Genomic DNA, 14,790 nt, shown 5'->3' on the forward strand with positions numbered 1-14,790 from the left:
GGACCTCGCTATCCGGACAGCAGTTCCAGGATAGATTCCCAAAAAAATGAAGGACGTGTCTTCAATTCACACGGAGTTCAAGACGCACACTGCCACCTCGGTCCAAGCATGCTTCACTCTCCGGATTGCGTTGGACCGAGTACTGCTTCGTACTGGCCATAGCGGGCATCGGGCATTCCCATGGAGGCTGGAAGTGTAGGGTCGGTTTTGCAGTGTCCTACTATATCGGCCCCCAGTAACAAAACCAGCAGGGGGGGGCGGAGCTTGCCAGCGTCGATGGAGGACGCGTGAGAGCTGAGCTCCTCACCGATACCCACATTATCCTGCAATTAATCCTTCCATCGGTGTCATTATTGAAACCCCGGCAGCGGGTCCTGATCAGGAGTGGAAATCCGCATCTCCGGCGAGAAGTTTGGGCTCCTGGGAAGTGCCCCGCCGACCGCACCTTGAGGTGTCCGCAGCGCGGCGGACCAGGCCTGAATCCCCGGTCTTGCCTAGAGTGGCGTCCGCCGTGCGTCGCTGTGCGTGCGGCGCACCATCTGACCGCACCCCGGTGCGCAGGGGATCGACCGGACTGGTGACACACGGCCCATAACTCTTTCCCTGAGGCTGGCCGCAACTGTGCTGCTTTCCTGAAGCTGCATCCCCACGTTGGTGTTGACTCTGCGGGCCCCGGCGAGGAGCAGCGTCCCACACGAGCTTGGCGGGCAGAGTGCCCCGAAAACGCGTTTGGAGTCTCGGGCTCCCCGGGGGTAACACCAGGCCCTACAGGACTACCGTCGGAGGGAACTGACGTTGGAGCTGCCATTCCGGTACTGTCCCGACTGAAGCGGGAGCCCCACAGCGCTAGTGCGCAGGCGGCGTGCTTGCGCTGAGGGCTCGAGCGCTTGAAATTTGCACTACTCCCTGACCCCCGGCCTCTCCTGGGAGGAGAGGTGACGCCCGTGGCGGTGAGCGGGGCCCAGCGCTCGTGGCGCCGCCACTGCACCGCGGGCGATAGCGGAGTCAGCAGCCATGGTTTACCGCTTGCAAGGGATCCTCGAGTAGACACTGCACTGGGGACGCTGTCTCGGAGTACGGAGCAGTCACACCGGCAGAAGGGAGGTGAGGAGCTAGGGGTGGCTGCGGGAGCGCTGTGTCCTGGGTTGAGCGCCATACTTGTTCGTCCAACACAGGCGAGTGGGGGTCATATGGACAGTACCCTGAGTGCCGCATAGTGCCGCCACGTGTGGAGAGGATTCCACGGGAGCCTCATACATACATACAGCACCCATTGTGTGGCGAGTCCTCCTCCCCCTGCCTTCTATTGGAGATCAGACCACGGTGACCTTCGAGCGTCGGAGCTCGGATAGCCGCCAGGACAGCCAGTGAGCGAGACTGACACAGGCAGGAGGCCCAGAAGTGTGCACTTGACGCCCGGGTCTGACCGCCCTATCGAGGGCCAACGGCTTCCACCACCCCCGCGAGTGGCGTGATCTGCGCGGCGGGAGCCCTGCTCCCGAGTTGTCATTGGCGCAGGGAACTCGTGGGCAGCGACTGGCGGAGGACAGTGACTCACCCGACTGCCTCTAGTGAATACGCAGGACACACATTGCGGAGTCTGACAGCTGGGATAGCATCACAGAGTGTGCTTTGTACTGGTGGTGGCGTAGTTTGGCTGGACACTGAGTTGCTCTCTGAATAAAACACTGCTCGAGCTAGATGACTGGCAGGCACGCCATGGGCAAAGGTGATAAGACTCAGTCAAAGCTCGCATTTGATCAAAGGCGCGCAAAGGTCCCGGACACACAGACTATGGGGTCCTCCCCGCGAGCTACAGCTCCTGAGAGCGGGATGTGCTCAGAAATCAAGGAAATGCTGACAGTCATGGAGAAAGGACAGCAGGACAGCATGGCATCAATCGGCACCAAAATTGACGCCCTCTCCTATCGTATGGACCGCATGTCGGAGAGGGTGGATAGACACGCGGAACGCCTCGACATGTCGGAACGGAGAATAACGGAGGTCGAGGAAGCGCAGTTGGAGTGTGACAAGGATCGCAAACATTTCAGTAAACTACTACAAGTCATCCAGGACAAGTCGGAGGATTTGGAGGCGCGCTCCAGGCGCTCGAATATACGAATAACGGGAGTGGCAGAGACGACAAACACTGGTAGAATGGAACTATTCGTTGAGAAACTCCTGACCACTCTCCTGGGCGAAGAAACATTCTCACCAATGTTTATTGTGGAAAGGGCGCACCGCACCCTGGGACCCCGGCCGAAACCTGGTGCTACAGCGAGGCCCATTATCGCCAAACTCCTGAATTACAGGGACAGGGACGCAGCGTTGCGTGTGGCCAGAGAAAAGGGGAAATTGCAGTTTGAGGGAATGTAAATATCCTTATACCCGGACTTCACTGCTAAAGTGCAAGAGGAGAGACGTCATTTTGCCCCATACAAGAAGCAACTTCGGGAGCTGGGCCTGGACTATGCGATGCTGTACCCTGCCAAGCTCCGCATTAACAGGCAAGGCCGGTCACACTTCTTTACAGACCCGAGAGAGCTGCAAAAAACTCTTAAAGTCTGGTCAAAGGAGCACAGGAACAGTCCGCAGAGTCAACATGGAGACCAGGAAGAGTCCGCGCTCCTGGATGAGCAGGATTAGGCGGGGGATGGTCACGAAGTAGAAGTTTGTTGCGTGCATGGGTGGGGCCGGGTTCGTTGCAGTGATACTCCAGAACGATGTGGGCGGCCGTACAATTTCGCAGAGCTGTAGCCTGTGTGGGAGTGCTGCAACGCCAAATGGGTGAGACCTTTCCATTGATTGAATACCGGATGATGCACTCAACATTGTCTGCATGTACTGTTGACAGTTGTGTAGCAACTCATGCCATGGTCCTCTACAGCGCGAATTCCTCTTGTCTACTAGCAGAAACACTTGCAGGGGGCCTGGGGGGGACAACAGTGACTGTGGGGGGCGATGTGTGTAACCCTCTGATATTAACACTCCATGTGATGGGGAACGGGTAGGATAGTCGGCAGGGGAAGTCGGATGGTGAGTTGTATGCACTCCGTGTGAGAGAGGGATGCGTGGAGGATCTCAGAAGGCTGAGACCACGACCCACGATGGTAGACGATATGGGTGTGTAGGTGCAGGGGCCAGATTACACAGAGATATGGTGGGACTGCGACAGTTGACCAACCTGGTGACCTCTGCCCTAGCGCCTTTGGCTACTTTGGTCCCTACTGGGGCTACTTGGGGTAAAGTTGGGGGTGAGTTGGGAGTGTTTGGGGAGGGGGAGGGCAAGGGATCCTGTCGGGCCGAGTTGGGGGAGGTCTGCTGTGGGAGGGGGGTTGGGGGACGGGGATTGTGTTTCGAGATGCTGCTGCCTACTGATGTACTCAGAACTGCTCTGTGTGTTGGAACGGAACTTGGGACTTGTTCATGTGACAGGATGGTGCTGTGTGCTCGGTATGTAGTTACGGGGGTACGCTTGACCTCGTTGGCGTGTTCCCGCAATGTTTCCTATGATGCACGAGTGAGAGGACGAGAGTGTTGCTTTACGATCCCTCCATGTATGTGGCAACTCCTTTTAATTGGGCACTTCACGTTGTACAGTTTGAATTGCAATGACTATGGCTGAAGCGACTACTCCCAGCGTCAATGGGGAACTGGAATGTATCAGGGCCCTGACGTGGAACGTGAGAGGCCTTAACGATTATCGTAAGCTCAGAAAGGTGATGAACTACCTGCAGAGGCAACATATTGATCTGGCCCTCATTCAGGAAACGCACTTAGTCCCAACTAGTAAAATGCTAACAGCTAGAGGTCTAGCGGGGTGTATCACGCAGGCGGGTTTCACCTCGCACTCCAGGGGGGTACTCACCTGGGTTAACCCCAAATCCAGGCTGCAGCTGACACTTATGAGTGCAGACCCGGAGGGTAGGTTTGTTATCTCGAGATGCGTGGGTAAAGGTCATGACTTTATAGTTGTCAACGTATACGGTCCGAACTATGACTCCCCAGCCTTCTTTACGGCGCTGGCCAGGCTGTGTGCCCCCCATGCTGCTTCCAGGATACTTTGGGGGGGAGACCTCAACTTAGTGTTCAGCCCGGAGCTAGACAAGTCGGCGGGGCCTGCACGACGCCCGGCGGCCCAACAGTTGCAAGCCGACATGGTCACACTAGATTTGGTCGATGTTTGGAGAGCCAAATATCCAGACATAGGGGGCTTCACACACTACTCGTCCTTCCACAACATTCATACTAGAATCGACTATTGGTTGGCGTCACGGGCCATGATGAAGCACGTAATGAGATGTGTGGTTTTGCCTCCCACGCTCTCCGACCATTCTCCGGTACTGCTGGTGCTCGACACTCCCGTGAAGAGAATACCCCCTTTCACTTGGCGGTTCCCTCCATATTCACTGCTTGATGAGACTTTTCGGGCAGAACTGGCCGAAGAGATAGACTCATTCTTTGGCACAAACATTGGGTCGGTTGAAGATTTCTCCACGGTGTGGGAGACTTTTAAGGTGTTTCTGAGGGGACAGGTGATGGCCAAACACTCTAGTGTGCTTAAGGCTATAAGGCAACGACTAACATTCTTAGAGCGGAGTATAGCGGAGATAGAGCGCGCACACCAAGAGGGTAATGCCGGAGCAGACATGACCGAACTGCAAGGACTACTCCAGGAATTTAATGAAGAGGCAGACAGGGAGGTACGTCACCTGGGCAAATATGCCTCGGCGCGAGTATATGGCGAGGGGGAACGCCCGAGCTCCCTGCTTGCCAAAATTGTGAAAGGTAGTAAGCGAGTAACCCCGCTCACGACACTCCACACTGAGAGAGGTGAGATCCTTCGGGATGAGGGCGACATGCTCGCGGAATTTAAAGAATTTTATTCGCGACTTTACTCTGTTAGGCTGACTGATGTTGAGGATGAAATAGACAGTTACCTGAGCTATATCAAAATGCCCTTTCTGGAGAATTGGCAGAGGGAATTCCTAATGGCTCCGATACAAAAAGACGAAATTGCTGACGCATTGGCAGGTATGAGAGCGGGAAGCGCCCCCGGGGCGGATGGTCTGACGGTGGGCTCCTACAAAGCCTTCAAGGATATGCTCATACCGCATCTCTCTACCTTATTTGACGAAATATGTGAGACAGGATTGATGCCCTCGTCTATGCGTGAGGCTATCATAGTTACGATACTCAAACCGGGAAAGCCCCCTGAGCAGTGCGGGTCATATCGGCCATTGTCGATGATCAACGTTGATGCCAAAATCTTCGCGAACGTTTTGGCTACACGATTGGCCCTGGTGGCCCCGAGTTTGGTGGCGCCGGAGCAAGCCGGTTTTATACCTGAGCGTAACCTGAATTACAACATTCGCATGGTACTGGGCGCGATCCAACACACCCGGCAAGACACGCAAGCCATCGCGGTCTTCTTAGACATGGAGAAGGCCTTTGACTCAGTAGAGTGGCCCTTCATGTTAAGGGTGTTGCGGAAGATAGGAGTGGGCGAACCCTTTGTTCAAATGCTGGGTGCACTCTATCACAGGCCTACGGCTCGGGTACGGCTGGGAGACATGGTTTCGGATCCTTTCCCTATTAGCAGAGGGACAAGGCAGGGCTGCCCCCTCTCGCCGCTACTCTATGCGCTGATTGCGGAACCTTTGGCGTGTGCTTTCCGGGAATATCACAGACACAGAGCCATCAGCTTTCCGACGTACAAGATAGGGATATCCACATATGCTGACGATACGCTGCTCTACGTTAGAGACCCTGTTAATAATTTGTCTGCGGTCTTACGGGAGGTAGTGCACTTTGGGGCACTCTCCGGACTCCGTGTTAACTGGACGAAATTGGTGGCATTCCCGTTAATAGCAAGCACTGACCGCTTTGACATGGAGTACCCTCTAGTGTGGATGACAGAACCGATCAGATATCTCGGCATTAAGATACACACCGACCCAGACATTTTAGCCCGCGAAAACTATGGCGTGGCCTGCAGCAGGTTGGCAGAGGACGTGGAGGTGTGGTGTAAACTCCCACTTTCACTCATGGGACGAATCGCGATCATCAAAATGGTGGTACTTCCCCGATTCCTTTTCTTATTCTATAACCTCCCCATAGTAATGCCGAAATCTTTTTTCCATACTCTCACACAGCTTCTCATTCGGCTGGCATGGGGTGGCGGACAGCCTAGGGTTAAGTGGGAGGTCCTGATGCTCCCGTATGAGCAGGGAGGCTTGGGTGCACCTAACCTAGAGAGGTACTACCGAATCGCTCAAGCCACGCACTTGCACACCTGGATTCATGGCCGACTAGATACCCCACATGTGATAATGGAACGCCTATTTGCAGCCCCCATCCCTCTACCCGCTACAGTGTGTGACCCCGCGGACCGCAGGGTGGGTACGCTCGACTCTGTCATGGCCACCAACCACGCTTGGCACTCGCTACTGCGTCCACAGGCCTGCGAGCTTTTGTATTCCCCACTGATGCCGATAGAATGGGCTAGATGGCTCCCCACGGTCGTCGAAACTGGGGTCGTCAGGGCCTTGCACACTTTGGGTGTTACGACTATGGGAGATCTTTTTGAGGCTGGGAAGGTCAAGACTTGGGTGCAGGTCTCGCAGGGTCGGGAGCGTCATACACTACTGGAAAAATTTGAATATCATAGAGTACGCAGAGCCTTTTTGGAATTGCTTGGCCCGGACCTAGAGGAGCCCCCAGAGATACCGGAGTTCACCTATGTGATAAAAACGAAGTCCCAACATAAGTTAATCACTAACTTGTATAAAATTGGGCATCAACACTCCCAAGTAAACTACACCAGGGCGAGATTGGCGTGGCAGACGGACTTGGGTGTACCTATAGATGACGCTATGTGGGCCTACTGCTGTTCCAGCACTAGGAGAGTCTCCCTTAACGCCAGGCACTGGCTGGTCCATTTTAAATATTTGCAACGTGTGTATTATACCCCGGAAAGGCTTCACAGATACGGGCTGAGGCAATCTGCGGAGTGCGAGAGATGCCATGCGTTGGTTGCCGGCTTCATGCATATGGCATGGGAGTGTCCGGGAATACAAAAATTCTGGACGGCGGTCTTTAGCGAAATGAGCACTATGATTGAACAGGAGCTCCCGGCTGATCCGGCCCTGGCTTTGATGGGATACTCCAAGTTAGTCCCTGCTTCGTTGCGTAGGCTGGTAGATATGGGTCTCTTAGTGGCTCGGAAAGTCGTAGCGACCTGCTGAATGCGAGGGCCTCTACCGACCCTGAAGAGATGGTCCAGGGAGCTGCTGTACTGAAACACGCAATCGGAGGCTTTCGGCGAGCTACTCCCGCCTAGAAGCCGCCCTAAGAATTTCTGGGGACTGTATCAGGCTTATTTAATAGCAAGAAACGCGGAGAGCGACACAACGACGCCTTCACAGGAAGGACGGGAGGGATTTAGCGCTGACACTCGACACTAGAAAGACGCGGCGGGGGAGGGACTCCATGCTACTTCTCCTAGGATAGCACTGTTGGGCTCTGAGCGGGAGGCACGCTATTCGACCCGGATAACCCCGTAGCAAAACGTAGAGAAGAGGAGCCGGGCAGGGCAGGTATGCACCCACTACACTCCTGACCCATCTACAAGTACACAGAGGACAGAGTACACAACACGGTAGGATTTAGGATTCTGACAAGCACATCTAGTTTGGTTCGGTTGGGGGAGGGGGAGGTGAGACAGGGGAGGGGAAGTTTGAATCAACGGGGGGGGATAACGACAAAATGAATGGCACGTTTTTTTCCTTGTTTAAATGCCATATGTAGTACAGTACGGGAATGTATTAATGTAGCTGCCTGCCATCTATTCCACCAAGGGAGAAATGCCTAGATGCATCAAACGGAATTGCATTCGCAAACGGTGCGAATCGCTTTTTTCGGCCGTTTGCGAATGCAATTGACTAATTTGGAATGCATCATGCATTTCGCAATTTTAGGAATCGCAACCATGTTGCGATTTCTAAAATTGCGATTGCATTTAAGAAATCGCAATTAGAGATTTCTTAAATGCAATGCATGATTATTTGTAAATTGCGAATTCGCAGTTTGGAAGGGGTAAAATAGCATGAAATTGAACTTCATGCTAATTTATCTAAAACTATCAAATATGCACAAATTGCATTTTTGGAAGTTTAAATTTACACACACACATGCCCTTGGGGCATGTGTGTGTGTAAATTGGATTTAAAGTTACATTTCAGGGGTGCAGGGAGGGGTTCTTTGGACCCCCCCTCTGCACCCTTGAAATTGCATTCACATTTTGCGAATCGCAATTTGAAATTCGCAAAAAGTGATTGCCTTCCCATTCATTCCTATGGGCCTTTTGGCCCATAGGAATCAATGGGAAGGGTTTTCCTTAATTGCAATTCGCAAATTGAGAATCGCAATTAAGGAAAAATACCGATTCGCAAAAATAATTGCGAATTGTTCATGCATTGCCGTTTGCGATTTCTAAATTGCGATTCCTTAATTTTCGCAATTTAGGAATCGCAAAAGGCAACAATGATGCATCTACCCAAAAGTTACTATTTTACCTTTGTGACTACTGCACGATGATTCCTGCTTTGACTAAGATGGACAATGCAGCCGGCCCGAGAAGGGATGTAGGCGAGTGATACTGTACTACTTACTGTTTCCATTGGTAAAAATAAATTAAAAAAAAAAAAAAACAGCAGGGGGGCTAGTATGTCAACATTGCCAGGGCTGCTTTGGGTTCCCAGTCCGGTCCTGGCTTTATACAACAGGACATGGCATTTGAGGGTAATGTGTTGTACCTTTCTTCTCTCACGAATCACTGGTGAGGAAAAAACAAAACTCTTTCAAGTTAGTCTGTGAAAGACAATTCCATAGTACTTGTGAGAAAGGGGCACCAGTTTTGGAGTCCACTGATGCTTGCGAGAGACGAGAGACGAGAGACGAGAGACGAGAGACAAACTATACCTGGGCAGGAATAAAGGAAAAACAGAGATTTCTGCGAACTGTTTGATGTTGGCTACAGTTTGCTTGAATAATGAAAACACTGCAAACCCCTAATTGTTTTTAAAAAGGTAAGACTGAGGTTAGGGCATGAAATAAAGCGACAGTGCACATGCAATCTAAAGCCGAACATGAACATGTTCTGTTGCATGATCAGCACTGCGCCTTAATGGTGCTGGAGGGAAGAAGCTGTCACAGGCAGACCTCCACAGTCACCCAGCCTGCTGCAGCTGTCACAAATGAGGCGCAGCATGGCAAGGTGGCAGATTTTACAAATGAATAACCAAGGCTGGAGCACTTGAGGGATATGACAGAAAAAACATAAAGGGCCTCATTAACAAAAAAATGACGCTGCCGCTGCAAGCCATTTTGCAGCGCCGAGCTGCATCATTTTAAAAGCACAGGAATGCGTCGTATTAACAACAATACAACTCATCTGTGTGCTTTGCCCTACGCTGGCGCACAGTTGGCTGCCATGTGCCAGCACAGGCACCCATGCATCATTTTGCAAGGATGCCTGTGTTGCGGGGATGGTTGTTTTTGTAAAGGAAGGGAAACCTTCCTGCACAAAAACATTAATTGATGGCATTTTCATCTTTCTATGCGTGCTGCAACATGCATCACGTATAGAAAGAGGAAAAAACTATGAGAAAAAAAAGTATTTCTCCTCGTTACGCCACGTCTCCGCATCTCTTGGGGAGGCGTAGGATTCTAACGCATTCCCAGCTTTACAGAACTTTGTAAATCTGGGAATGTGTCAGAATTCATGCATGTTGCGTGGGAACACCCCCAGCAACACCCATGGAACACCCATTTCACGCAGAGTAATGCATGAAAGTGGCCCATATTTACAAGGCCATGAATGGTCACTCAGGGTGGCTTTATGTGGCTTTGTAAATACAAAGCAAAACCAAAGGGGATGATGGACGGAGTGTTGAACATTGCAAGCACTCACCCCCAGTCAACTGATCTGGGTTTAATCCATCATCATTCTTTAGCTCACTCCACCACCACAGTTCAGACATGGCCATATGCAAATCAGTCTGACCCTGTGCCTCATGGGAACAGTCCAGCCCGAACAGCCAAGCCATGTCTTCCCTTGACCCGAAACAAGCATCCTGGGACCGGTTTCTGGCTAATCAGCCGTCATCAGCCAGGCTAGCTTGAATTCAGTGGCAAAGTAAGCAAGGGACCCACGTCTGGGCATACCCTGCCAACTTAGGGCGAACAAAGAAAAAACAAAGGGGGTGATGGACTGAATATTGAACATTGCAAGCATTCACCCCCAGTCAACTGATGTGGGTTTAATCCATCATCATTCTTTAGCTCACTCCACCACCCCAGTTCAGACATGGCCATATGCAAATCAGTCTGACCATGTGCCTCATGGGAACAGTCAAGCCCGAACTGCCAAGCCATGTCTTCCCTGGGCTGGAAACAAGCATCCTGGGACCGGTTTCGGGTCCATAACCCTCATCAGCCAGGCTATCTTGAATCCAGTGGCAAAGTGAGCAAGGGACCCACGTCTGGACATACCCTGCCAATTTAGGGCGAACAAAGCGATACCAAAGGGGATGATGGACGGAGCGTTAGAGCAAATCAAGCACTCACCCCCAAGTCAACTGATCTGGGTTTAATCCATCATCATTCTTTAGCTCACTCCACCACCCCAGTTCAGACATGGCGATATGCAAATCAGTCTGACCATGTGCCTCATGGGAACAGTCCGGCCCGAACTGCCAAGCCATGTCTTCCCTGGACCGGAAACAAGCATCCTGGGACTGGTTTCAGGTTCATAACCCTCATCAGCCAGGTTATCTTGAATCCAGTGGCAAAGTGAGCAAGGGACCCACGTCTGGGCATACCCTGCCAACTTAGGGCGAACAAAGCAAAACCAAAGGGGATGATGGACGGAGTGTTGAACATTGCAAGTACTCACCCCCAGTCAACTGATCTGGGTTCAATCCATCATCCTTCTTTAGCTCACTCCACCACCCTGTGTAAATACAGGCCGGCACACTGCGCTGCCGATGTGTAAAAAAAGTGACGCGCCAGCGGCGCAATTGCCTTGTAAATATGGCCCAAAATGTATGAAAATTCAACCGTTTCATTTTAGTCATTTGACTTACGTTGTGGTGTTTCAAATCATGATGTGCTTGCCGATTCTGACTTTCTCAGGCATATAAGGACAGATGTAGACCAATGAACGTCATCAGTGAGACAGTGGCAACCAGCATGACTTGCGGGTGGAGGGCCAGAGGGGGTCGCACGGGGCAGAGGGGAGTCGCGCGGGGGGTTTAATTTAATAATAATAAACATATTAAACATATCTTCCTACCGGCCGCGTCCCGTGTCGTCCCTGCTCCTCTCCTGCTCTCCTGCCTCTGGCAGGAACAGGAAGCAGGCAGCCAGGCTCCCACCCCTAAGCCAATCACAGCAGCATTGTGTTTGGTTGGGGCACCGTCCAGCCAGGGGCTAATCGTTCAGCCATGTTTTCCATGTAGGCTGCATTACAGCCTGCATGGAGAAGGGCAGAGTGTGTATGTCTGGTTTGGTTGGCTCCAGAGGGCCGACCTAACCAGTCATGAGCACTCAGGAGTGGGCACACCACTCCTCCCCTGCCCAGCAGTGCTCGGAGAGCAGAAACCCAACCACCCACACGCAACCGCACCCTTCTGCTTTCTCACAGTGCGAGAAGCAGAAACATAAAATGGTAGTTATTACCATTTTATGTTTCTGCTTCTCACACTGCGAGAAAGCAGTGGGGCGACGCTCCTCCGCCCTAATGGAGGAGCCACCCCTGCAGTGAGGTAATGTGGAAGATAAAATAGAGGCTCTAATGACTGGCAGCATCGTCTACGTCATATGGGTTCTCACTGGAATTCAACAAAGGCAGGAAGTTAACAAAGGGTTTGTAGATTTTTGTAGGATTCAATGAATCGATAACTGGAAGTCAACACCCTCAGGACTGACCTTATAGGAATATTGCATCTTAGGGCAATCATTCCTTCTTACTTAGAGTTCAATAGAGGCAGTCACCCAGTACATGCCCACCTTTAATATACCAAGTAACTAAAAAAAAAATAGCTAATATAATGTGTTTGATGCAAAGCGTGTTTGAATAGTTTTATGTCTCGTAATCTAGGGACTATTCACAGAAACTTCTTGCACACCTAAGTAACGATGAACGTCCATTCGCAAACCCAAATCCTGTTTTGTAAATCAGGATTTGAAGATATTCCCAAAGCCAAATTCCACCAGTGATAGTTAACTGTGAAAAGTATGAAGCTATTGCAACTTGGAGGAGGCTGTGGGGGCGGGTGGGAGAAGTGGATGTGAGGGCAGGTGCAGTGTCCGGGAAAGCAGAATACAAAAGGCTTGGTGTGCTTACAAAAGTACAAAACTGTAATTATTGACAAGCATTTTAGGTGATCATTTACACTGCTAATGATGTAAACTCAAGCCTCCAAAAGGTAGATGTGTGTTTCCAGTTTGGGGAAAGAATGCTGAGCACCCCCATATTTTAATGCAATGTATGGTAAGGGATACCCATACGTGAAAAAGATGAGGGAAAAAATAAAAGTGTATTGTTTGCCAACAACAACAAAAAAATCCTTTCATTAAGGTTCAGTCGTACGCATGGAAATCTGTGAATTGTTTAAATTTCCATACGTAATACTGAGAGTTCAAAGAAATCCCCTATAAGTCAAGTACGTGCATAAATCGTAGGACCAAATTTACAATGCTTTGGTTCCCAAACAATGTTAGAGGAATCTATGTTAGACTTTGTCATATTACGTCTTGTTATATGTACAATAATATAACATGGTATTATATGTCACATTATATTCTGTAGCGAAACTCCAACTCAAGCAAGACATTTCTTCAATGATATCAACATTGTAAGGTTTCTCTTACCTAGCATCCTGACTAAAACCTACTGAAAATGTTCAAGTCCACAAAGATTCAAAATCCATGAACCTATATTAACCAGGACATAATTCTGACATTACTCGGCCAGCATTTCGCCTTTATTGAAACTACGGGCGGGAGAGGCCGTTCTTCCATTTGGCTGCAGGCTAGGGGCCTGCTTTCAGAGCAGGAAGGGCTTCCATGAGCTAACTATAACTCAATTCTACACTTGGCCTCCAGCAGCGTGGGGCTGGTTTAAACATGTTTGCCAGTCCTCTTCAACACAAAAATAAGCTGCCCCAACAGGTAAGTAGTGTCTCTAATAGAGTCCCAGTTTTATATCATCAGTCCTGAGCCCACTCGACCAGCGGGAATCAATACATCCGAAACAGATAGGTGAAAAAGAGAAACTTCATATTTATTTGATTTTTACATATATAGATTTAGACATTAGTTTAGGGAGTAATTACATTAACATAATAAATAATCAATTCATTCAATCCAGATCCCACACATCCCTTCAGTCAGTCGTATCCAGTTGACACATACTCACACGTTCTTCATCCATCCAAGTCACATCACACTTCAGTTGCCAGTTGTTAAAGATGAGTCCAGTCCCGTGGAGTCTCGACGGAGCGTGGAGACTCAGATAGCAAAGTTGCGGGACAATCTTGGACGCCAACGCTCGTCTTGGTGTTTGGCCGGATCTCGGGCCACATCTTCATCAGCTCACAGACAAACGGTGGGGGGGGATTTATTGGGAGAGACAACAGCGCAATCTCTCGATCTCAAACACATTTAGGTTCAGGGCGCAGAGAATCATTCAGGGCCAACCATAAGGTACTATTGGCGGCGTTAGATAAAGCACTGAGCCAATTAAATATAGGAGGGTGACTGCAGGCTTTAGGACCCGTATGTAGAATGGTCGGGGCGGCGTTTTTTTTTTTTTCACATCATAGGTGCCCCAGGAAACGGCGAAAGCCCAAAAAGGAAGGATAAAGATAACGAAGTTTCCCGGTACCTCTCCAAGAAAAAAATGTCTATATCAAACTCTAGGGTGATCTTCCAAATGACAGTCGACAGAGTCTGGCTGCTCAGATAGGCGCAAGGGTAAAGCGTCCAGCCGGCACTGGTAAGATATGGCGTCCGGCAAAGAAAAGGCGGCTAATCGGCATCCAGCTTGATACGCACAGGCAGTCCAACCCTGCTGTGATCTGCTAATGCCACTTTCAAGCCCTCGCATAAATAATTATAGGATTAAGACTGGTTCCTTAAGCTTCCATCTAGCCTGGAGAGCCTTCATCCATGCCTTGTTCTACGCATTAAACAATGCCTCCTTCACTGATATCTGCCATCATTGTTGTTAATAAATACCGACCTTCAATTTGGAGTTGTTCTAGGCCCACTGAACCATGATATCACAAAGGCCCTCATCAAACAATAACTTTGGCGGATCCAAACATCCTCGCTAACTATTGATGGATCCCCTACCCTCTGCTGCTAAACGTATGGTAAGAGAGATTACAAGACAGCTTTAACCATACATGGAATCAAACAACCTTCTCCACGATCCACAACTAGAGTACGGGTCCTTGAATTGCATTGACTCTGCCTTGGTCGACATGACGGAAGAACGCTTTCTTTTCTTTCACTAATACAGGAGATCAGTTCTTTACTCCTCCACTTCTCATCTACATAAGACTCCGTGAACTACAGTATATTATTCATAAGCCTCGACAGGGTGAGTGCGTCTAGATCCACAATGAAGCGCATCTAATCTTTTTTCTCAGTATGGGCCCAAGAATTGACTAGGTGGAGTCCTCTTCATTCTTGGAGTCAGCTCTCTTCTGTGTGCTTTTC

This window comes from Lissotriton helveticus, chromosome 4_1 (genome assembly GCF_964261635.1).
Source record: "Lissotriton helveticus chromosome 4_1, aLisHel1.1, whole genome shotgun sequence".
NCBI lineage: Eukaryota > Metazoa > Chordata > Amphibia > Caudata > Salamandridae > Lissotriton > Lissotriton helveticus.